Genomic DNA, 1,252 nt, shown 5'->3' on the forward strand with positions numbered 1-1,252 from the left:
CATTTCACAATGATAAAGGATCACTTTATCAAGAGTATGTAAAAAATCAAAAATATGTATGCACCTAATAACAGAGTCTCAAAATACATGAAACAAAACTGATAGAATGTCAAGAAGAACTAGATAAATCCACCAATACAGTAAACAATTTCAATACCCCCTCTCAATAATTGATAGACCAAGTATACAGAAAATCACTAAGGATAGAAAAAAAAGCCTAACAGTAATGCTAACCAAAATGACCAAATTGATGTTTATACAGAACATGCTACCCAAAGACAATAGTTTTTGTCAAGGACACATGGAACATTTACCAAGGTGAGCATATGTTGGGCCCTAAAATAGTTGTCTCAATAAATTTAAAGTGTTCATACTTACAAAGTACATTCTCTGACTACAATGGAATTAAATTAGAAATTAATAATAGGAAAATCTCCAGAAAATCCCTAAATATTAGGAAACTAGTCCACTTCTAAAATACTCATGGGTCAAAAAAGAAATAAAAAGAGAAATTAAAAAGTATCTTGAACCAAATAAAAATGAAAGCACAACTTTTTGTGGGATGTCACTAAATAATATTTAGAGAAAATTTATGGCACTAAACACCTATATTAGAAAAGGAGAAAGGTCTCAAATCAATGGCATCAGTTTCAACCTTAAGAAACTAGAAAGAATGCTCACTTCAGCAGCACATATACTAAAATTGGAATGATACAGAGATATGCATGGTCCCCTGGGCAAGAATGGCACACAAATTCGTGAATCCTTCTATATTTTTAGAGTATTACGCTAAGTGAAATACATCAGGGAAAGACCATACCATATGATTTCACTCATATGTGGAATTTATGAAATGGAACAAATGGACATGGGTGGGGGAAGAGGAAAAACCAAGACAACTATAGAGACCAAACTGATGGGCCTGGAATCAGTATTTTCTTATGTTTCCAGATGACTCCAATGTGTAGCCACGTTAGAGAACCATCGAATGACTTCAGTCTCCTAGCTGTCCCTTCAATGTTCCATGTTGGTTCCCAGCTCCAAGAGGTCTTCATGCCTTCACTACGTGATGAAATGCTACCTTCATCTCTAAATACTATCCATCATCCAAAGTACATTTTAAGTCCTGCCTCACCTACATATCTTTCCCTAGCCAGTTTATCCTTCAGGATATTTTCCTTCTTTCTACATCATCTTTTTTTTTTTTTTTTTTTAATTTTTTTTTTTCAACGTTTATTTATTTTGGGGACAG

General features: G+C 33.7%; 1 non-coding gene across 1 annotated transcript; it reads left to right on the forward strand.

Annotated features, from left to right (window-relative positions):
• The first annotated feature begins 673 nt into the window (after positions 1-673).
• LOC125157995 (U6 spliceosomal RNA) lies at positions 674-778 on the forward strand. The gene has a single exon (XR_007149129.1). It is a non-coding gene; the product is annotated as a U6 spliceosomal RNA (small nuclear RNA).
• Positions 779-1,252: the final 474 nt, after the last annotated feature.

Source organism: Prionailurus viverrinus, chromosome X (assembly GCF_022837055.1).
Source record: "Prionailurus viverrinus isolate Anna chromosome X, UM_Priviv_1.0, whole genome shotgun sequence".
In the NCBI taxonomy this organism is placed as follows: domain Eukaryota; kingdom Metazoa; phylum Chordata; class Mammalia; order Carnivora; family Felidae; genus Prionailurus; species Prionailurus viverrinus.